Genomic DNA, 23,759 nt, shown 5'->3' with positions numbered 1-23,759 from the left:
AGAGGCGCTGGCATGCCCGAAGCACGGTGCACGCTATATAAGGGAGTTTCGCCTGGAGAGATGGGGTCCAGTAGGATGCCCGCGTCCAAGGCAGGGATGTGAGCGGGACAGGAGCAAGGAGGGCCTCCAAGAGCACCCACAGCTCATCAGATGAGTGGCTGAACCAGTCCATTATCCTAGTCGCAACAGAAGCCATGTAGTAGAGATGGGGGTCTGGCAGGGCCAGACCGCCATGCAATTTGGGGCGAGTTAATCCCTTCCGAGCCATGCGGTGACCTCGTTGGCCCCACACATATTTAGTAAACAATTTATTTATGGTCATAAAAAAGGAGCGGGGGAGAAGGATAGGAATAGTCTGATAGAGGTAAAGAAGTCTGGGCAGGAGATTCATTTTAAGTATGTTAACTCGTCCGATCCAGGAAAAGTCCCGTCTGTCCCAATTGGTTAAGTCAGAGGAAAAGGAGGTAAGTAGGGGGCCGAAGTTCAAGTCATATAGGTGCGTCAAATCACTGGGGACCTAGACCCCTAGGTATTTAAAGGAGCCGGACGCCCAATGAAAGGCATATTGATCCCTGAGCTCCACCACACCTCCAGGACCCAGAGAGACGTCCAAGGCCACACTCTTAGATATATTTAATTTGTAATTGCTATAGCGACTGTATTCATCTAAGAGAGTGAAGAGGGCAGGGAGGCTACCACCAGGGTCTGACAGGTACAGTAACAGGTCATCAGCAAACAGGTCATCAGCAAAGGCTCACCCTTGATCGGCACTCCCCGGACCCGTTCGCTCTGTCTGATGGCTTGCAAAAGATGTTCCATGGCTAGGACATATAGGAGGGGGGACAGGGGGCACCCTTGTCTCGTGCCATTTTGAATGGCAATAGGAGAGGAGAGAGAGACATTAATCCGTATCCTGGCCTGAGTATACAGGGCAAAAATACGTGACAACATTATCGGGCCTAAACCCAGATGAGACAGAACACCCCTCAAGAACCCCCACGCCACCCTATCGAAAGCCTTCTCGGCATCCAGGGACAATAAGACACAAGGCAACCGAGAAGATTGAGTGTGGTGGATCACAGAGAAGGTCTTAAGGGTATTATCCCTGGCCTCTCTGGCAGGTATGAAGCCCACCTGATCAGGGTGAATGAGGGTCCCCAACAAAGGGTTCAGTCTAAGGGCCAGTAATTTGGCGTACAATTTTGCATCCACATTAATGAGGGATATGGGACGATAACTTTGGCAAAGGTTCGGGTCCTTGCACTCCTTTGGGATCACAGTAATAAATGCTTGGAGAAAGGAGCCGGGGAAGGGGGACGTGGCAGAAACTGAGTTAAAGGAGGCTAGCAGGGACGGGGTCAGTTCTGAAATGAGCAGCTTATAAAACTTGACGGTGTACCCTTCAGGGCCGGGAGCCTTTCCAGAGGGCATAGACTTGATGGCCTCTGCGACCTCTTCCTGTGTGAAGGGGCATTCCAAGTCCAATAGGGACTGGGAGGAAAGAGAAGGCAACCTCATCCTCAACAGGTAGGCCTGGAGATTGGAGGGCACAGGGTTGGGACCTGCAAGGTCCGACTCAAGACTATAGAGGCCCTCATGATATGTTATGAGAGGTGAGGTGGACCAGGGAGCCGAGGGCGATTTAATAGAAGGGATATGCATGGCCGCCCTCCTGTCCCGCAGTGCACGTGCTAACAGTCGCCCCGATTTGTTACCCCATTCATACGTCACACTAGAGCAAATCTGTCTGTATCGGTTATATTTCTTATCTATGCGAACCTGAATGTCTCTACGGACTTCCAGGAATCTAGGGAGGGAAATAGAGACACATTAAAATCACCGCACACAATAAGAGTGCCCTGCGTGAAGGAGTTAAGGTCATCCAAGGTGCGCTGTAGTAAGGACAACTGTCCATGGTTAGGCGCATAGATATTAGCGATGGTGTATGGTCTACCTTGGATTGTGCAGGAAACAAAGGCATAGTGCCCCTCAGCATCGAGTTTAGTGTCTATAATGCAAACTGGTAGGGACTTGTGAAACAAAATAGAGACACCCTTGACCTTTTGGGAGGGGTCGCAGCTATGAAAACAAACAGGGAAGTATCTGTTGCGGACCACGGCAGCGTGGTCGCGCAAGAGATGGGTCTCCTGTAAGCAAAGGATGGAGGCGCGCTGCTTATGCATGGAGTAGAGGATTGTGTCTCTTTTCTCAGGCACTTGAAGCCCTGAACATTCAGGGATGCAATCTTAACTGACATGCTAGAGGTGTTGGCAATGAACAGCGGAGGAGGGGTAGGGGGTAGAGCCCTGAGAAAACAGCGAGGAAAAAAGGAAAGGGGGAAAGCGAGAGATAGGGGAAAAAAAGGGGGGAAAAGAGAGAAAAAGGAAGATGGGGAAGGAGGGAAAGACTATAGCAGAAGGGGGGCAAGGAGACTAGGGAGAGAGAGAGGGGCTAAGGGTACAGAACAGGGAGAGAACGAGAGGAAGGGACACAAGACAAGTTCGGGGAAGAAACGACAACAGACTAAACTGGGGAAAACTCAGCAGGGCGGATAGGACGCCTGCAAAAATACACTAACAGCAGCACAAGCTATAACCGGACAGGGGTATAATCCTGTTACTACCTATTGGGGGTAGGCCAGTCAGGGGGTGCAGAAGAGGCAGACAAAAGAAAAAAAAAAGTGAAGGGGGATGACGTAAATCAAGCAACCGAAGCCAAGCCGCCATCCAGGGAGGAGATAGACCAGAAGATTAAGTGAGAGACGCCCCTCGGGGGGGGGGGGGGGGGGTGAGAATACAGGCCAGAGAGGAAAGGGAAAACTGAAGACAGCGAGAGAGACAATGAAAAAGGAGAAAATAAACACCATGAGGGAACAACATTATGTAAGGCATTCGTAATAGTTAACCACATTACTGTCAGTCAGAGAGGGATATCAGCAGAAGGGTGTCAGCGCTCTCCCGGACCGCCCGGACCAACCATTGACCCGGAGAGGCTCCGGGGCCTGCGACGGGAGCACTGCGGACGTGGCGAGGGTCTATCCGGCTGAGACCTCCGTGGTCGGGGTTGGGGCAAGGGAGCAGGAGTAAAGGGGTTGTCCAGGAGTCTTTCCCAGTCCGGCAGGCGAATAGTAGGGAGGTCAAACACGGACAGAAAGGCAGGCAAATCCTCTGGGGTGCGCAATGTGGCATATTTCCCTTGGTGGTGAGCAAATAGAGCAAACGGAAATCCCCATCTGTAGATAATGTGACGCGACTGCAGTTCCGCAAGCAGTGGCTTCAGGGCGGCCCGCAGGCGTAGGGTGTGTCGGGACAGGTCGGGGAACAGTAATAACTTGGCACCATCAAAGTCAATCTTCTTGAGCTGCCTGGCCCCTCTCATCATCGCCTCCTTTTCCGAGTAATAGTGGACACGGCAAATAACATCTCTGGGATTTGTAGGGTCGATACTGGGAGGTCGCAGGGCCCTGTGGACTTTATCTATAGCAAGAGGAGTTTGAGCCAGCCGATCCAACAGGGAATTAAAGATGTCAGTCACCGTAGGCAAGTGGTCATTCGCTCGGGTCGCCTCTGGGAGGCCGCGTATCCTGATATTGTTGCGACGGTTGCGATTTTCCTGGTCATCCAGGTGAGAATGCAAGAGTCTCTGGTGGGTGGCCTGCTGGGACACTGTGGCACGTAATTCACTCAGGGAGTGCTGCACTTCAAAACGGAAAGAGTCCAGTGACTCCACCTGAGAGGTCAAAGAATCCATTTCTGTTTGAACAGCCTGTAGATCCTGCCTCTATTGTCACGATGCCGGCTGGCAGGAGGTGGATCCTCTGTGCCAGAGAGGGATTGGCGTGGACCGTGCTAGTGGACCGGTTCTAAGTCACTACTGGTGTTCACCAGAGCCCGCCGCAAAGCGGGATGGTCTTGCTGCGGCGGTAGTGACCAGGTCGTATCCACTAGCAACGGCTCAACCTCTCTGACTGCTGAAGATAGGCGCGGTACAAGGGAGTAGACAGAAGCAAGGTCGGACGTAGCAGAAGGTCGGGGCAGGCAGCAAGGATCGTAGTCAGGGGCAACGGCAGGAGGTCTGGAACACAGGCTAGGAACACACAAGGAAACGCTTTCACTGGCACGATGGCAACAAGATCCGGCGAGGGAGTGCAGGGGAAGTGAGGTATACATAGGGAGTGCACAGGTGAACACACTAATTAGAACCACTGCGCCAATCAGCGGCGCAGTGGCCCTTTAAATCGCAGAGACCCGGCGCGCGAGCGCCCTAGGGAGCGGGGCCGCGCGCGCCGGGACAAGACCGACGGAGAGCGAGTCAGGTATGGGAGCCGGGGTGCGCATCGCGAGCAGGGGGCACCCGCATCGCGAATCGCATCCCGGCTGGAGGCGGTATCGCAGCGCACCGGGTCAGTGGATCTGACCGGGGCGCTGCAGTAGCGAGAGTGTAGCGAGCGCTCCGGGGAGGAGCGGGGACCCGGAGCGCTCGGCGTAACAGTACCCCCCCCTTGGGTCTCCCCCCCTTGGAGCCTGAGAACCTGAGGACCAGACTTTTGTCTAGGATATTGTCCTCAGATTCCCAGGATCTCTCTTCAGGACCACAGCCCTCCCAATCGACCAAAAAAAAGGTTTTCCCTCTGACCTTCTTGGAGGCCAGTATCTCCTTTACGGAGAAGATGTCCGAAGAGCCGGAAACAGGAGTGGGAGAAACAAGTTTGGGAGAGAAACGGTTGATGATGAGTGGTTTAAGAAGAGAAACGTGAAAGGCATTAGGAATACGAAGAGAAGGAGGAAGAAGAAGTTTGTAAGAGACAGGATTAATCTGGCACGAAATTTTGAAAGGACCAAGATAACGTGGTCCCAATTTGTAGCTGGGAACACGGAAGCGGACATATTTAGCGGAGAGCCATACCTTGTCTCCGGGAGAAAAAATGGGGGGAGCTCTTCTTTTCTTATCAGCAAACTTCTTCATGCGTGATGAAGCCTGTAAGAGAGAATTTTGGGTCTCTTTCCATATGGTGGAAAGATCACGAGTTATTTCATCCACAGCGGGCAAACCAGAGGGCAAGGGAGTAGGGAGGGGGGGAAGAGGGTGACGGCCGTACACCACGAAAAATGGGGATTTGGAAGAAGATTCAGAGACTCTGAAGTTGTACGAGAATTCGGCCCATGGTAGAAGATCTGCCCAGTCATCCTGGCGGGAGGAAACAAAATGCCGTAAATAATCACCCAGGACCTGGTTAATTCTTTCTACTTGCCCATTGGATTGAGGATGATAAGCAGAAGAAAAGTTTAATTTAATCTTGAGTTGTTTACAGAGAGCCCTCCAGAATTTTGACACGAATTGGACGCCTCTATCCGAGACGATCTGCGTGGGCAACCCGTGAAGACGAAAAATGTGTACAAAAAATTTTTTGCCAACTGAGGCGCTGAAGGAAGACCAGGAAGAGGAATAAAATGTGCCATCTTGGAAAATCGATCAACGACCACCCAAACAACAGTGTTGCCACGGGATGGGGGTAAGTCTGTAATAAAGTCCATACCAATCAGAGACCAAGGCTGTTCGGGGACAGGCAGAGGATGAAGAAGACCAGCGGGCTTCTGGCGAGGAGTCTTATCCCGGGCACAGACAGTGCAGGCCCGCACAAAATCAACAACATCCGTCTCCAGAGTCGGCCACCAATAGAAACGAGAGATGAGTTGCACGGATTTCTTGATGCCCGCATGGCCTGCGAGATGGGAGGAGTGACTCCATTTGAGGATTCCGAGGCGTTGGCGTGGAGAGACGAAGGTCTTCCCTGGAGGAGTTTCCCTGATGGAGGCTGGAGAAGTGGAGATCAGGCAGTCAGGAGGAATGATGTGTTGCGGAGAGAGCTCTACTTCAGAGGCATCCGAGGAACGAGAGAGAGCATCGGCCCTAATGTTCTTATCGGCAGGGCGAAAATGAATTTCAAAATTAAACCGGGCAAAGAACAGAGACCACCTGGCCTGGCGAGGATTCAGCCGTTGGGCAGACTGGAGATAGGAGAGATTCTTGTGATCGGTGTAAATAATAACTGGAAATTTTGATCCCTCCAGCAGATGCCTCCATTCCTCAAGTGCTAATTTAATGGCCAGTAGCTCTCGATCCCCGATGGAGTAGTTCCTCTCCGCCGGAGAGAAGGTCCTAGAAAAAAAACCACAAGTAACAGCATGCCCGGAAGAATTTTTTTGTAGAAGCACCGCTCCAGCTCCTACTGAGGAGGCATCAACCTCCAATAGGAAGGGTTTAGATGGGTCAGGTCTGGAGAGCACGGGAGCAGAAGAAAAGGCAGACTTGAGCCGTTTAAAGGCGTCTTCCGCTTGAGGAGGCCATGACTTAGGATTGGCATTCTTTTTGGTTAAAGCCACGATAGGAGCCACAATGGTGGAAAAATGTGGAATAAATTGTCTGTAATAATTGGCGAACCCCAAAAAACGTTGGATAGCACGGAGTCCGGAGGGGCGTGGCCAATCTAAGACGGCAGAGAGTTTGTCTGGATCCATTTGTAGTCCCTGGCCAGAGACCAAGTATCCTAGGAAAGGAAGAGATTGACATTCAAACAGACATTTCTCCATTTTGGCATAAAGTTGATTGTCACGAAGTCTCTGAAGAACCATGCGGACATGCTGGCGGTGTTCTTCTAGGTTGGCAGAAAAAATCAGAATATCGTCCAGATACACAACAACACAGGAATATAAGAGATCACGAAAAATTTCATTAACAAAGTCTTGGAAGACGGCAGGGGCGTTGCACAGGCCAAAGGGCATGACCAGATACTCAAAGTGTCCATCTCTAGTGTTAAATGCCGTTTTCCATTCATCCCCCTCCCTGATGCGGATGAGATTATAAGCACCTCTTAAGTCCAGTTTGGTAAAGATGTGGGCACCTTGGAGGCGATCAAAGAGTTCAGAGATAAGAGGTAGGGGGTAGCGGTTCTTTACCGTGATTTTATTAAGACCGCGGTAGTCAATGCAAGGACGTAGGGAGCCATCTTTTTTGGACACAAAGAAAAATCCAGCTCCGGCAGGAGAGGAGGATTTGCGGATAAAGCCCTTTTTTAAATTTTCCTGGATGTACTCAGACATAGCAAGAGTCTCTGGGGCGGAGAGAGGATAAATTCTGCCCCGGGGTGGAGTAGTGCCCGGGAGGAGGTCAATAGGACAGTCATAAGGCCTGTGAGGAGGTAGAGTCTCAGCTTGTTTTTTGCAAAATACATCAGCAAAGTCCATATAGGCCTTAGGGAGACCGGTTACAGGGGGAACCACAGGGTCACGGCAGGGAGTACTGGGAACCGGATTAAGGCAGTCCTTGAAACAAGAGGTACCCCAGCTCTTGATCTCCCCTGTGGACCAATCCAGGGTTGGGGAATGGTGTTGAAGCCAGGGTAGTCCAAGGAGAATTTCGGAAGTGCAATTGGGGAGGACCAAAAACTAAATTTTTTCGTGATGAGGTCCGATGCACATTAGGAGGGGCTCCGTGCGGTAACGTATGGTACAGTCCAATCTTTCATTGTTAACACAATTGATGTAGAGGGGTCTGGCGAGACTGGTCACCGGGATGTTGAACCTGTTGATGAGAGAGGCCAAAATAAAATTTCCTGCAGATCCTGAATCCACGAAGGCCATAGTAGAGAAGGAGAAGGTAGAGGCAGATATCCGCACAGGCACAGTAAGACGTGGAGAAGCAGAGTTGACATCAAGGACTGTCTCACCTTTGTGCGGAGTCAGCGTACGTCTTTCCAGGCGGGGAGGACGGATAGGACAATCCTTCAGGAAGTGTTCGGTACTGGCACAGTACAGGCAGAGATTCTCCATGCGGCGTCGTGTCCTCTCTTGAGGTGTCAGGCGAGACCGGTCAACTTGCATAGCCTCCACGGCGGAAGGCACAGGAACGGATTGCAGAGGACCAGAGGAGAGAGGAGCCGGGGAGAAAAAACGCCTCGTGCGAACAAAGTCCATATCCTGGCGGAGCTCCTGACGCCTTTCGGAAAAACGCATGTCAATGCGAGTGGCTAGATGAATGAGTTCATGTAGGTTAGCAGGGATTTCTCGTGCGGCCAGAAAATCTTTAATGTTGCTGGATAGGCCTTTTTTAAAGGTCGCGCAGAGGGCCTCATTATTCCAGGATAGTTCTGAAGCAAGAGTACGGAATTGTACGGCGTACTCGCCAACGGAAGAATTACCCCGGACCAGGTTCAGCAGGGCAGTCTCAGCAGAAGAGGCTCGGGCAGGTTCCTCAAAGACACTTCGAATTTCCGAGAAGAAGGAGTGTACAGAGGCAGTGACGGGGTCATTGCGGTCCCAGAGCGGTGTGGCCCATGACAGAGCTTTTCCAGACAGAAGGCTGACTACGAAAGCCACCTTAGACCTTTCAGTAGGAAACTGGTCCGACATCATCTCCAAGTGCAGGGAACATTGTGAAAGAAAGCCACGGCAAAACTTAGAGTCCCCATCAAATTTATCCGGCAAGGATAGTCGTAGGCCTGAAGCGGCCACTCGCTGCGGAGGAGGTGCAGGAGCTGGCGGAGGAGATGATTGCTGAAGCTGTGGTAGTAGCTGCTGTAGCATCACGGTCAGTTGAGACAGCTGGTGGCCTTGTTGCGCTATCTGTTGTGACTGCTGGGCGACCACCGTGGTGAGGTCGGCGACAACTGGCAGAGGAACTTCAGCGGGATCCATGGCCGGATCTACTGTCACGATGCCGGCTGGCAGGAGGTGGATCCTCTGTGCCAGAGAGGGATTGGCGTGGACCGTGCTAGTGGACCGGTTCTAAGTCACTACTGGTGTTCACCAGAGCCCGCCGCAAAGCGGGATGGTCTTGCTGCGGCGGTAGTGACCAGGTCGTATCCACTAGCAACGGCTCAACCTCTCTGACTGCTGAAGATAGGCGCGGTACAAGGGAGTAGACAGAAGCAAGGTCGGACGTAGCAGAAGGTCGGGGCAGGCAGCAAGGATCGTAGTCAGGGGCAACGGCAGGAGGTCTGGAACACAGGCTAGGAACACACAAGGAAACGCTTTCACTGGCACGATGGCAACAAGATCCGGCGAGGGAGTGCAGGGGAAGTGAGGTATACATAGGGAGTGCACAGGTGAACACACTAATTAGAACCACTGCGCCAATCAGCAGCGCAGTGGCCCTTTAAATCGCAGAGACCCGGCGCGCGCGCGCCCTAGGGAGCGGGGCCGCGCGCGCCGGGACAGGACCGACGGAGAGCGAGTCAGGTATGGGAGCCGGGGTGCGCATCGCGAGCGGGGGCCACCCGCATCGCGAATCGCATCCCGGCTGGAGGCGGTATCGCAGCGCACCGGGTCAGTGGATCTGACCGGGGCGCTGCAGTAGCGAGAGTGTAGCGAGCGCTCCGGGGAGGAGCGGGGACCCGGAGCGCTCGGCGTAACATCTATCTTGATTTCAGGGTATCAGTAATTGCAACCAAGTCCTGTTTTGTAGGTATAAGAGAGAGCAAGGCCTTAAGTTCAGGATGAGCCTGGAGGATGAGGGCTGCAGATTGGATGGGTAGCTGGGTGTAGACAGTGTGGCCACCAGGGTGGGCAGCAGCAGCAGGCAGTCCAGGAGGCAATGGGGGGGGGCAGGTGTTGGACCCCCCGGGGAAGATGGAGGGTCAGGTGGGGCCTGCCAGGGGTCACCCACAGGGGAGGCCTGGGTGGGACAGGGTGGAGGCCCATGTCGGTCCATAGGTGGTCGGGCAGGGGAGGAGGGGGCCCCCCGGGAGAACAGCAGAGGGGATCCGGGGCCCGCAGCTGCAGCAGGGGCTGCAGCTGTAGGTGGTTCCAGTCTACCAGGACCCCCGGTCAGGGGGGCTCCGGAGCACAGCACACTACCCCCAGTGGGTGAGGGGAGCGGTTCGGCCGCCCAGGCCGAGTCCAAGCGGGGGCTGGGGGAGGTGGCAGCCTCCCCCCAGGGCGGAGGCCTGAGCGGGGTATGCAGGCCTCCGGGGTCCGTACCTGCAGAGTGGCGCAGCAGCGGGGAGGCCGCCAGCGGCGGTGAGGAAGGCCCAAGACTCCGGCACAAGTCGACCAGCGGCAGGTCTATCAACAGCGGCGGCGTCTGAGGAGCGGTGCCCAGCGGAGGGTTCTCACGGCTTCTGGAGTTCTCGGCAGCAGCAGGATGTCCCACAGCACTCCGGCCCTGCGAACGTTCCACGCCGCTCGCGTGCCCGGCAATGGGGGGCGGGGCTTCCTGTGGCGGGGAAGCCAGAGCGGGAGATGGATGCGGCCCGGGGGGGCCATTGCAGCGGCCTCCGGTACAACCGCCTGTGGGGTAAAAAAGTTGGAAATTGGTGTGGGGGGTGCCAGGGAGGTTGGGGTCCTCCTAGCTGTGCCCCGGGAGCATCTCTTCGGCATGGAAGCAGGCTGGTGGGCCCTGGACAGCGAGCGGCAGCGGAGCTCAACAGGAACACGTCTGCTCGGCTTGCATGGCAGACCACACCCCCAAGAATTTGAAATGTAATTTAATGATTCTGAAATTAAACTTTTGACTCCCAAGTTTTAGTGTCCTGGACCCCGGCGTGTGGGTTCAAAGGGCCAAATCAAACAAGCCCAAGCAGGGCTCATGTGGCTGTGAGATGTAGGTGCAATGTCTCCATTGCGCTGACCAGCCATTGTTTCCAACACTATTCGCCAAGGCTAACCATGTGAAGAACAGCCTGACACCGCCATGCCCTGTACACATGGTATGCTGAAGGGCCACTGAAAGTCTGAGACTTGTCCAGGCAGTGGAGGCTGAGGACATGGTGGAGGATGAGGAGGTGGAGTGAAACACTGTCACAGGACCAACGGACTGACAGAGTGGAGCAGGGAGCAGCATAAGTACACAAGAGAGGTTCACAACCCCTAAAAGTAAAAGGTGAATGTTGAAATCTCTTTTGAAGATGCATGTTAAGTAGTGCTACCATCCAAAAATTTAAGGCCCAAGCCCAGAAGCCAAGTAAGTCAGTAAGCCAAGTAGTTCCTGAAAGACACAGTCAGGAAAAGGCATCAGCAGAACACAAGAGGATTTCATAACCCCTAAGCTTGAAAGATCAACGTTGAAATCTCAATTAAACATGTATGTAAGCTAGTGCAAAACATCCATAAATTTAAGGCACAAGCCCTGAAGCATCACTTAGCCAAGTAGTTCCTGAAAGACACAGGAGCAGTCAGGAGCAGGCATCAGAAGTACCTAAGAGGGTTTCATAACCCCTTACATTGAAATATCAATTTTGAAATTTCAATTAAGCATGTACCGTATTTATCGGCGTATAACACGCACTTTTTAGGCTAAAATGTTTAGCCTAAAGTCTACCTGCGTGTTATACGCCGATAAGCCGCTGCAGTTCAATGATTTAAAGCAAGCGCTTTAAATCAATGAACTGCAGCGGCTTTGCAGGTGCAGAGACCTGCCGTCGCTGCTGGCTTCTCTGCCCCTGCCTGTCCTAGGGTCTAGAGCCCTGCTGCAGGCCCTTCTCTCCCCCTGGCTATCGGTGCCGCTGCCCGTTCTCTCCCCCTGGCTATCGGTGCCGCTGCCCGTTCTCTCCCCCTGGCTCTCGGTGCCGGTGCCCCATTGCAAGGGCCAATAGCCAGGAGGAGAGAAGCGGCGCCGGCAATGGGGCAGCGGCGCCGACAGACAGGGGGAGAGAAGGGGCAGCGGCACCCATTGCGTCGTTGCTATGCGCTGCGAGACGCAATGACGAATGGGACGCACACCGAAGGCCTGAAGCAGCGCGGACCCGACCCCGGCAACAGGTAATTATACAACCGGGGATGGGGGAGGCAATGGGGCAGCGGCGCCGGCAATGGGTGCCGCTGCCCCTTCTCTCCCCCTGGCTATCGGTGCCGGCACCGATAGTCAGGGGGGGAGAACGGGCAGCGGCGCAGATAGCCAGCAGGAGAGAAGTGGCGGCAGCAGGGCTCTAGACCCCAGGAAAGGCAGGGGGAGAGAAGCGGGCAGCGACGGCCTCTCTCCCCCTGCCTTTCCTGGGGGTGTATCGGGGTATACGCATGCACACACACGCACCCTCATTTTACCAAGGATATTTGGGTAAAAAACTGTTTTTACCCAAATATCCTTGGTAAAATGAGGGTGCGTGTTATGGGCCGGTGCGTGGTATACCCCAATAAATACAGTATATAGCTAGTGCAAACATCCAAAAATTAAAGGCCCAAAGCCAGAAGCATCAGTGATGCAAGTAGTTCATGAAATTCACAAGATCAGTCAGGAGCAGGCATTCGCAGTACCCAAGAGGGTTTCATAACACCTTACATTTAAAGATCAATGTTGAAATTCGCATTAACCCCTTAAGGTCGCAGGGTTTTTCCGTTTTTGCATTTTCATTTTTTCCTCATCACCTTTTAAAAATCATAACGCTTTCAATTTTGCACATAAAATTCCATATGATGGCTTATTTCTTGCGCCACCAATTCTACTTTGCTGTCACATTAGGCATTTCACCCAAAAATCCACCGCAAAACGGAAAAAAAAAATCATTGTGCGACGAAATTGAAGAAAAAATTTCATTTTGTAACTTTTGGGGGCTTCTGTTTCTACACAGTTCATTTTTCGGTAAAAATAACACCTTATCTTTATTCTGTAGGTCCATACAGTTAAAATGATACCCTACTTATATAGGTTGGATATTGTCATACTTCGGAAAAAAATCATAACTACATGCAGGAAAATTTATATGTTAAAAATTCTCATCTTCTAACCCCTATAACTTTTTTTTATTTTTCTGCGCACAGGCCGGCATGAGGGCTCATTTTTTGCATCGTGTTCTTAAGTTTTTATCGGTACCATTTTTGTATTGATTGGACTTTTTGATCACTTTTTATTAATTTTTTCATGATATAAAAAGGGACCAAAAGTACACTATTTTGGACTTTGGAATTTTTTTGCGCGCATGCCATTGACCGTGCGATTTAATTAACAATATCTTTTTATAGTTCGGACATTTCTGCACGCGGCGATACCACATATGTTTATTTTTATTTACACAGTTTTTATTTTTTTTATGGGAAAAGGGGGGTGATTCAAACTTTTATTAGGGAAGGGGTTAAATAACCTTTGTTAACTTTTTTCTTTCACTTTTTTTTTGCAGTGTTATAGCTCCCATAGGGAGCTATAACACTGCACACACTGATCTCCAATGCTGATCCCTGCAAAGCCACAGCTTTGCACGGATCAGTGAGATAGGGGCTTGATTGCTCAAGCCTGTAGCTCAGGCTTGGAGCAATCAATCGACGATCAGACGCCGCGCAGACAGCTAAGGAGACCTCCACCTGCATCCCAGCTGATCGCAACATCGCGATTTTATCGCGATGTCCCGATCAGCCCGACTGAGCTGCCGGGAAGCGTTTACTTTCGCTTTCAGACACGGCGGTCAATTTTGATCACCGCGTCTGAAGGGTTAACAGTGGGCGGCACAACAATCGATGCCGCGCGCTGTTAGCCCAGGGTACCGGCTACGATTAGCAGCTGGGACCGACCCGGTGTGATGCGGGGTCACTGCGTGATCCCGTTTTAAACACTGGGACCGGGCGTAGGGCGTACAGGTATGCCCTATGTCCTTAAGCATGTATTTAGCTACTGCTAAACATCCAACAATCCAAAAGCCCAAGGCCAGAAGCATCAGTGAGGCAAGTAGTTCATGAAATACACAGGATCAGTCAGGAGCATGCATTCACAGTACCCAAGAGGGTTTCATAACCTTAATTGATAACCCAAGAGGCTTTCATAACCATAATTGCGAAGTGTTGGTGTAGCAGCATGTTCAATCTACTCTGAGGCATCTGGCATTGGTGGGTAGAAATCCTGGCTGATCCATGCCTGATTAATCTTCACAAAGGTCAGTCTCTCCACATTTTTCATGGACAGAAGCGTTCGCCCTGGGGTGACTATGGCCCCGGCCGCACTAAACATCCGCTCTGATAGCACACTACTGGCCGGGCAGGACAGCTTTTCCAGGACAAACTCTTGTAGTTGCGGCCATAAATCAACTTTGGCTGCCCAGAAATCCAGCGGATCTTCAAGGTTTGTTGGCATGGCCATGTCAAGGTATGCCACCACTTACTGGTTCAGGTCCTGCTCCATTTCTACCTGCTGCTGATGAATTGCTTCTCTATGCGGGTGAAGAAAGGTACTCATCACCGACTGTAGACTTAGGCTGTTGATAATGGAGCTGCTACTGCTCCTGCCACCCCTCCCTTCCCCAGCAGCCATGGCAGTGGAAGGTGAGCGCAGAGGGCCCCCGAGTCAGACCAGCGAGTGGATGGACCATGTTGCCGATAGGCATCGGCCAACTGACTACGTAGGATCTCTCTGTAGTAGTTCAGTTTGTCCTCCCTCTCAGTGGGTGTAAAAAAGGCCCCCACTCTGTGACGGTAGCGAGTGTCCAATAAGAGCGAGAGCCAGAAGTCATCACCGCTGATGAACTTTGACAATTCAGGGGTCACTACGCAAGCAACTGAGCATGCATCGTGCCATTTGCGCCAGTGACTCAGAGGAACTCCCTGCCTCCATCTCCACTGCATACTGCCACGATGTGTCTGGGTCCTCTGTCTTGCCTTCCTCATAATAACCCTCTAGCTCCTCTAGCTGATCATGCTCCTCCTCTCTTGTCCGATGACTAGAAACACCGGCCATCTCATCCAACCTAAACTGTGCTCAACTCTGCCCCTCATCCTTCTCATCCAGTTCAGCCCCCACAGGGCTCATGTAGCCGTGAGATGTAGGCGCAACATCGTTTCAATCATTTGTTGTAGGCAATGTAGGAGTGTAATTATGTCGTTCATCCCGTAATCCAGGCAATTTACAAATAATGTGGCTTCCTCAAAGGGCCTCAGCAAATGGCAGGTGTCACATATGAGCTGCCACTGGTTTACATTGAAGTTACACAGGGGAGTACCCCTATCTGCTTGGATCATCAAGAAATTGGTGATGGCTTTTCTTTGTTCATATAGTCTGTCCAACATATGGAGGGTGGAATTTCAATGTGTGGCAACATCACAAATAAAACTATGTTGTGGGATACCGTTCTGACGCTGCAGATCAAGGAGGCTGTGCTTTGCGGTGTACGAGTGACTGAAGTGCATGCACAGTTTACTTCCCATTGTTAGGATGTTTGGCAAATGGGGTGAAGACTTTAGGAAGTGCTTGACAACCAGAATGAACACGTGTGCCATGCAGGGCGCATGTTCCACACTTCCTTGTCGCAGCACGGTCATGATGTTCTTCCCGTTGTCGGTCACCATGGTTCCCATTTCTAGATTTCGTGGAGTAAGCCATACTCGGATTTCTTTACGAATTAATTTTTGCAGTTCCTCCCCTGTGTGACTCCGAACAGTGTGACACCGTCGCCCCCTACACACATGGTACGATGAAGGGCCACTGAGATTTGTACGTGCAGTAGAGGCCGAGCACACGGTGGAGGATGAGGAGGAGGAGTCGCACACTGTCACAGGACCAACTGCCTGAGAGTGAGAGCGTGGAGGAGGAAGCGGTGTGACCTGTCCAAGTTGCTGTTGTGGCTGTGAAGGAACCACATTTACCCAGTGGGCCGTAAAAGACATGTATTGTCCCTGCCCGTAGTTACAGCTCCACACATCGGCGCTGCCGTGCACTTTTGAACACATCAACAGGCTCAAGGACTGGCCCACCTTCTCTTGTACAAAATTATGCAGGGCTGGTACTGCCTTCTTCACAAAGAAATGATGGCTTAGGACTCTCCACCTCGGCTAGGCACAAGCCATCAATTCTCTGAAAGGTTCAGAGTCCACCACTTGAAAAGGGAGGGACTGCAGCACCAGCAACTTAGACAGGAGCACATTCAACTTCTGCTCCGTTTGATGAGTGGGCGCATACTATTGTCTCTTGGACATGGCTTTGCCGATGGATTGTTGGCGGAATAGCTGACCTAAAGTGGGAGAAGGAGCATCTGGAGTGACAGAAGGAGGGTTTGACACACAGCTCCCTTCGCCTTAGGTGGTGGAGCCTTGGCTGGCTGAAGGAGGGAGCGGCTGGCCACTGGGTGATGCAGCAGGCTGGACCACTACATCGGAGCCATGGTTCTCCCAGGCCGCTTTATGGTGGCGAAGCATGTGTTGATGCAGGGCCGTGGTGCCAACATTGGGACCCTGGCCACGCTTCACCTTCTGCCATCATATCTTGCATGTGGCTATGTGAACCTCCTCTGGATGCCTGATGAAAAACTGCCACACCACCGAATAGCTGATTTTCCCACCTACAGTCCGCACTAATTGACTGCAACTTGCGCCGTCTCCAGGAACCCCTGTTCCACTACCTCGCGGAAAGGTAGGCTGCCACGAAGCAGGTGGTCTCCCCGAGCACGTTTGGCTCCAGAATTTCCCCTTCTGCCACCATGCTGACTGCCAACCATGCTACCGCCTTGCTGGCTCAGCTGCTGCCTCAAGGGCAACCTGCAAATCTCTTCTCCTGATGATGATGCAGCCCCTTCTGCACCCAGTTCCCAATTGCGATCAGCTTCATCATCATCAACAAGTGTCCTCTTATCACTGATGTCCTCCTCATGTTCCCCAACAGTGTCTGCTTCAGGACCCTGAACCCTGGTAACACCACCTTCCAAGTCACTCTCCTCATCACTACTTGGCCGCCTACCGGAGCAAGCAGCGCATGTCTCCTCCCCTTCTTGGCTGGCCAGTAGCTGCTGACTGTCCTCTATTAGATCGTCCTCAGTGAATAGTGGAGCTGAACCCACAGCATAAGATACTTCTGTAGGAGAGGGAACAGCATAGGACAGAGGCAATGGGAGGACAGGGACTGCTCCCGGGCCATGCCAACTGAGGGTTGTGTGTGAGGAACCCTCCAACTGTTGACTGGGGGTGTCAGATGTCACTTGTGATGAAGTGGATGAGTGTGTTAACCAATCGACGACGGCAGATGGGTTGCTGGTCGAGACACGACCACTAGCTGATAACGGGAGCTCAGGCCTCTCACTGCGACTCCTGCTGCCACTCGCCCCTAGTCTGCTGCGACCTCTGCCTGAAGTATTTAGGCCTCTGCCACTCCTCTGTGCACATCCTGGCACTTCTCTGCCTGACATACTTAGTGCGTATATGAGGGTATTACAATACTTCACTACTCTTTAAACAGTATTTGTCTAGAACAGCAGCAGGTTATTACTTTTGGCTGTCCTTTCACAGTATGTAGGCCCTTGACAGATTAACAGGTACAAAATGGTACACTTATTAGATGAACGTATGTGGTATGCACGTATGAGGGCAAAAAAATACGCAACAATACGTTAAAAAAACTCAGTATTTTTGTAATACACCAGCCAGTGAGTACTGTTGCTTGGACTTCCACAGTATGTAGGCCTTTCACAGATTAACAGGTACAAAATGGTACACTAATTTGATATACGTATGCAGTATGCACCGATGAGGGCAGAAAAATGCGCTACAGTATGCCTAAAAACTCAGTATTTTTTTTAAAACACCAGCCGGTGAGTAATTTAGCTTGGACTTTCACAGTATGTAGGCCTTTCCCAGATTAACAGGTACAAAATGGTACACTAATTAGATGTACGTATGCGATATGCACTGATGAGGGCAAAAAAAATGTGCAACAATACACCAAAAAACTCAGTATTTTTGTAAAACACCAGCCAGTGAGTACTGTTGCCTTGACTTTCACAGTATGTAGGCCTTTCACAGATTAACAGGTACAAAATGGTACACTAATTAGATGTACGTATGCGGTGTGCACTGATGAGGGCAAATAAATGTGCAACAATACGCCAAAAAACTTAGTATTTTTGTAAAACACCAGCCAGTGAGTACTGTTGCCTTGACTTTCACAGTATGTAGGCCTTTCACAGATTAACAGGTATAAAATGGTACACTAATTAGATGTATGTGTGCAGTGTGCACTGATGAGGGAAGAAAAATGTGCAACAATATGCCAAAAAAACTCAGTATTTTTGTAAAACACCAGCCGGGGAGTACTATTGCTTGGACTTTCACAGTATGTAGGCCCTTGACAGATTAACAGGTACAAAATGGTACACTTATTAGATGTACGTATGTGGTATGCACGTATGAGGGCAGAAAAATAGAGAAAACTCTATTTTTGTAAAACACCAGCCAGTGATTACTTTTGCCAGGACTTTCCCAGTATCTAGACTTGTTACAGATACAAAATAGTAGACTGCTTTGATGTAGGTATGTGTTATGCAAGTATGAGGGCAGACAAATGCACTACAGTCCACTGAAAAAAAACGTATTTTTGCACAGCAGCAGGACACAACAGTGCAGCACCACAAATAAAAAAAAAAAACGGGGATTAAACCCTAAAATGCACTCTGTCACAGACTGTTAAAGGGGTACTCCGGTGAAAAACTTTTTTTTTTTTTAAATCAACTGGTGCCAGAAAGTTAAACAGATTTGTAAATGACTTCCATTAAAAAAAATCTTAATCCTTCCTATACTTATTAGCTGCTGAATACTACAGTGGAAATTAGACACAGAGCTGTCTGCTGACATCATGAGCACAGTGCTCTCTGTTGACATCTCTGTCCATTTTAGGAACTGTCCAGGGTAAAAGGAAATCCCCATAGCAAACATATCTGGACAGTTCCTAAAATGGACTCGTGATGTCAGCAGACAGTTGTGTTTCAAAATGAAAATAATTTCCGCTGTAGTATTCAGCAGCTAATAAGTACAGGAAGGATTAAGATTTTTTAATAGAAGTAATTTACAAATCTGTTTAACTTTCTGGCACCAGTTGATTAAAAAAAAAAAAAAAAAGTTTTTCACCGGAGTACCCCTTTAAGAATGGTGTGAACTGGTTTTTATACCCTCTACAGATTAGTATAAGCAGCAGATGATTTTTTGTGGAAAAAATATACATAATTGCACTGAAAAAATCTTTCCTGCCTCCTGTGATATAACGTTCATGAAGTTGAGGAAGCTTGTTGATATGTTTGAGGCAACGAGAAACTATCAGCCTCTCTGATAAAATGCTGAAGAATGTGACCAGGAGGTATGGCGTAAAAATCCCTCTCATTCAGAACAAGCAATGCAATTCACTTCTCTCTGTCCACAAGGTTGATGGAAATAGCAGATGGCAGTGGAACGCTGTGGCTTCAGCGCACAGACACAGAGTATGTCCTATGTATGCAGCGTATATGGCATAAAATGAGCAGCCACAAGGCCTGTGACATCACAGGGGTCAATGAATGCTGATAGGCTGCATCTCGCATGTGATTCAGGGTCATCCCACCTACCTCCCTTCCCGCCGTATTTTCCCGCCCTCCCATAATCCCCTGCCCCATGTAGTGACATGTGGATCCGCCATGTTTGGTCTCCTTTAGCCTGGAACGCTGTAAAATTGAATTTAATGAATCGATTTGCGTGATAGAATCGCGGCGATATTCGCATTCGTTGCAAATCGAATATTTCATGAAATTCATAACGAATTCGAGTTTGTCAGCTTCAATTCGCTCATCTCTAGCAGTGGATTTGGAAAATTTTATGCAGGCCACTCTGACTTCACAATAGATGACTGTGACTGGACTGGACTTGACTTGAGACTGACTAAGCTGTGACTGTAGCTTATTTGTGGACTTGAAGGCTTGTGGCTGCAGGATGGACTTGAGGCCTCTTATGTACTCCAGACACACTATAGGACTTTACTGCACTGGACCTTAGCAAAGACTCAGAGCTGAGCTCAAAGAGGTAAGAGAGTCAAGAGACTCCTCCCAGGACCTATATAGGGGAGACTCTGGTGGGGTTCCATAGGTCAGATGGTCAGATACCTCATAGGGTTAAACTCACATGACAACTCACATGACAACTGGTGATCGCATGTTAACATTTCTTAACCACTTAAGGACTAAGCCCATTTTCACCTTAAAGGGGTACTCCGCTCCCCTGCTTCCGGAGCTCCGCTCACCAGCGTCCAGAAGTTAACGCTGTGTGCGGGCTTCCGTGTTCAGGGCTGCCCCTTGTGATGTCACGCTTGCCCCCTCGTGATGTCACGCCCCCTTCCCATACACTTTTGTTGAGGGGCGGCGTGACATCACGAGGGGGCAGGCGTGACGTCATGAGGGGCGGCCCTGAACACGGAAGGGACCTATGAGCTTGCAATGGCTGATTGCATACACAGATTGTTGCCTTGCCGTTGCATGACAACAAGCTGTGTAATCGGTGGTTGATTGCTCCAGCCTGTAACTCAGGCATGGAGCAATCAATCAGAGAAGGGACGCAGACGGAAGAATAGGCTGTGAATAGGCGCCGGGACCCCGCTTTATAGACAGGGACCGGACTCATACGTCCTATGTCATTAAGGGGTTAAGGACTCAAAACAATCTTTGTTTTTGCATTTTCGTTTTTTCCTCCTCATCTTCTAAAAATCAAAATGCGTTCAATTTTGCACCTACAGACCCATATAAGGGATTGTTTTTGCATCAATTTTACTTTGTAATGACATTACTTATTTTATAACATAATCTGCGGTGAAACCAAAAAAATTATTTGTGGTGTGAAATGAAGAAAAAACCCCACAATATTTCTAATTTTTAGGGCTCCCGCTTCTACGCAGTGCACTTTTCGATAAAAATGCAGATACAGTTACATGGATACCCAATTTATGTAGATTTTATTTATTTTACTACTTTAAAAAAAATTATAACTACATGCACCAAAATTAGTATGTTTAAAATTATCTTCTGACCCCTATAACTTTTTTTTTTTTCCTCGCATATGGGGCTATATGAGGGTTTATTTTTTGTGCCGTGGTCTGTAGTTTTTATAGGTACCATTTTTGTTTTGATGGTACTTTTGATCGCTTTTTATTAATATATTTATGGTATATGAAGTGATATACTTGATATTTTTTTACGTGTACGCCATTGACCGTGCGGTTTAGCTAACCTTATATTTTAATAGTTCGGACATTTACGCACATGGTAGTCCTACAAATGATTTTTTTAATTACATTCTTTTATTACAAAAATAGGAAAAGGGGTGTGATTAAAATTTTTATTAGGGGAGGCTTATTCACATTTATTCTCTTATTTTTTACCACTTTTCACTTTATTTTTTTAGCCCCCTTAGGGGGCTATACCATGCAATCTTCTGATTGCATACACTGTTCAATGTTATGCCATAGCATAACATTGATCAATGTTACCGGCGCTCTGCTGCTCTAGCCTTCTGCTCAGTCATGGAGCAGTAGATCGCCGATCGGTTGAGGAGGAGGCAGGTGAGCACCCTCCCATCGTCCAGTAAGCTGATTGGGACATCGCGATTCTGTCGCAATAGTCCCGATCAGCTCTGCTGAGCTGCCGGGATAGTTTTACTTTCGGCGGTGATCGGTGGTGCCCGGCATTAGCTATGGGTCCACGGGGTTTAACTCGTTCTCCGCTCAGGTACACCCTGAGTCCTTAAGGGGTTAAAGCAAGAACACTCTAATGTACATTTTACAGTATAACATATAGAAGAAATGATATATGCATAAGGGGACAGGTGTCGGGGGCCCAGGGCATACTGCAGGGAGGCTGCCTGACAGGGCAGCAAGGGTACAGGGTACAACTCCTGTATTGGGCCACCACACCTGCAATGTCATATAAGCAGCGTATATTCTACGTGTGACCCTAGATCTTAGAACAAGAAAACAAAACAACATGAATATTAGGAAATTTCCGTTGTGCTCTTTCCGTTGTGCCAAGATCAGTTTCTCCTTTTAATGTGAAATGACTTATGGAAAAGTGCATCTCCTGTATGTGATGGGCAAAGGCTTTAGATATATACACTGATCGGCCAAGACAGGTGAACTGAATACTTTTCTATGACAATGCCACCTGTCAAGGGGTTCAGTATATTAGGCAGCAAGTGGTTAGTCAGTTCTTTCATTTGATGTGTTGGACCAGGACCAAATGGTAGTGGCTAGATGACTGGGTCAGAGCATCTTCAAAATGGTGGTGTTTTGGCTCTCCCGGTATTCAGTGGTTAGTACCTACCAAAAGGGGTACAAAGGAGGACAACAGGTGAAACGACAACAAGGTCATGGATGCTCAAGGCTCATTGATACATGTGGGTAGCAAAGACTAGCCATATGTTTGAAATTGCAATATCTGCAGGCAGATTTATAAGCATAGCTTCCTGTTTAGTAAGCCAAGTGTGGAACAGTCCTTAAAATAAAAAAAAGGCATGTGTTCCGTTTATGGTAGGCTGGAAGATATTTGTATAGGCCAGTCACAGTTCATGGATCAGTAGAAAAAAACGACACCATCCAGAGTTCAAAAGGTCGTGAATGTTGGAATGGCATTTGTGTATTCACCAGAAGCAAATGTAAACAGATACCAGCTATAGGCCTTCCTAAAACTCACCATGTGCACAGACCCCTCACTAGAAAAACAGGTCTGCATCTCAGAACCAGGACTTAAAGGATTAATGCAATTTTAGATTAAGGCTTACCACATCACTATACAAATGTCCTGTAAGAGAGCTGTTAACAGGTTCTGAATGTATGTGGTCTATATTACCTTATACACCTATAATGTTCTGTGCCTCCAGCAGCCCCATTGGACACAATAGGGTTTTTATGGGAATACTCAAGAAAGAATATTGCTGTCCTCGTCTGTTTTGTGTATCTGGTATTGCAGCTCAACCCATCAATTGCAGGTATTGCAGGAAAAAAAATGATTTGTAAATTACTTCTATTTCTATTTAAAAAAAAAAAAAAAAAACAGATTACTTTCAGTACTTATGAGAGGGAGTTGTTTAGTGTTTTACAATTCAACATTATGGCCCTCATTTACTAACAGGATTCCAACTCTTTTTGCCAGGTTTTGTGCCTAAATTCTATAGCACGGAACGTGCAACAGAATGTACGACAAACAGAAAAAAAAACAGACAGAATCTGAATCACTCTGAGTGAAAAAGAAAACCTACAAAATGGGCATTGTTTTCGGGAAAAGGGGCGTGTTCCCTACATTTCATCCAAAATTACTCGTTTTTTCTGAAAACCACTCCGAAAATCATGTGAATTTTCTGGGAAAACCCTACACTTTAAAGCATGTATAAAGTTATAGAAAGTGGAGTAAAATCTCTGGCTGTTTGCTCCTTTGCCTGCCTCGTCTTTTTCAAGCGATTCTATTTTATTTTTTTTGCACAAGTTATTTTTTAAACAACGTCTTAGCTTCATTTTCACATTTTTATGAGTCTTTCCAACACATTTTTTTCCCTATTGTTTCAGTAATAATGGTGAATAAAAAAATAAATAAAAAAGTAAATAAATACAGTGGTCCCTCAACATCCGGGTAATTCGGGTAAAACGACCCATCGTTTTTCGAATCCATCGTATGTTGAGGGATCCGTGCAATGTAAAAAGTGCATTAAATACTCACCTGTCCCCGCCGCTCCGGACCGCGTCCTCACCACTCCCGATGGTCTCCAGTGTCTTCTTCTGGGTCCTCCGGCGTCTTCCGCATCTTCACCGGAGTCCGGGCCTTGCTTTCTGGTGACGTTATTACGTTAGTGCGCGGGACGGCGTGCGCAGCTACTTAATAACGACGCCGGAAAGCGAGGCCCAGACCCCGGAGAGGACCCGGAGCAGCAGGGATAGGTAAGTGAACCTGCTGGGGCACATTACACTGCTATCCGACAGCAGCTTAAGCATTTTGCGCTGCCGGATAGCAGTTAATGCGATGGCCCCGACATATAAAAGCATCGTATGTCGATGCTGACATCGACATGCGATGGCCTCTG

The 23,759-nt window shown here is 49.3% G+C and overlaps 1 long non-coding RNA gene across 1 annotated transcript in view; it reads left to right on the top strand.

Annotated features, from left to right (window-relative positions):
* LOC130274107 (uncharacterized) overlaps nucleotides 1-22,986 on the top strand; it is a 139,572-nt gene extending 116,586 nt beyond the window's left edge. The window contains exon 5 of the long non-coding RNA XR_008844243.1: nucleotides 22,838-22,986. This is a non-coding gene — a long non-coding RNA (uncharacterized LOC130274107). The remainder of the gene's footprint in view (nucleotides 1-22,837) is intronic.
* The last annotated feature ends 773 nt before the right edge of the window (nucleotides 22,987-23,759 follow it).

This window comes from Hyla sarda, chromosome 5, assembly GCF_029499605.1.
Source record: "Hyla sarda isolate aHylSar1 chromosome 5, aHylSar1.hap1, whole genome shotgun sequence".
Lineage (NCBI taxonomy): Eukaryota > Metazoa > Chordata > Amphibia > Anura > Hylidae > Hyla > Hyla sarda.
The sequence above is the reverse complement of the archived record's forward strand: the minus strand, read 5'-3'. Positions and strand labels throughout refer to the sequence as shown.